The sequence below is a fragment of the Entelurus aequoreus genome, linkage group LG11 (assembly GCF_033978785.1).
Source record: "Entelurus aequoreus isolate RoL-2023_Sb linkage group LG11, RoL_Eaeq_v1.1, whole genome shotgun sequence".
Classification (NCBI taxonomy): domain Eukaryota; kingdom Metazoa; phylum Chordata; class Actinopteri; order Syngnathiformes; family Syngnathidae; genus Entelurus; species Entelurus aequoreus.
In genome coordinates this window covers 48,855,281-48,855,666 of record NC_084741.1, presented here as the reverse complement: position 1 = coordinate 48,855,666, position 386 = coordinate 48,855,281, and positions in this window count along the sequence as shown.

Sequence of the window (386 nt, the reverse complement as noted above, 5' to 3'; positions counted from 1 at the left end):
AGTATTGACTTTTTTTTGCCTCTTGTTTTGTTTGAAATACATACCTGAGCATAATTGTGGCCTGCAAAATGAATATTACATATTTTCAAAATCTTGCACGGCACATCTCGAGTGATTAGATGGAAAGTCAGATGTACTTTAATAAAACATAATTACATCAAACTGTACATAAAACTTGTTTTCCCCATAAATAACTTTGAGTATGTATTGCATCATATAAATATTTAATGTGCTGGAGAAGATGAAGATTTGATGTTGCAACTGCTTACAGTGTACTTTAATTTATTTTGCCCTAAAGCACCAACTTAGGTTGTACAGCAGAAGCACAACAGTATTTTAGCTGTCAGGCTGCATATTTACTGGGCCAAAATAAATACATATGACAA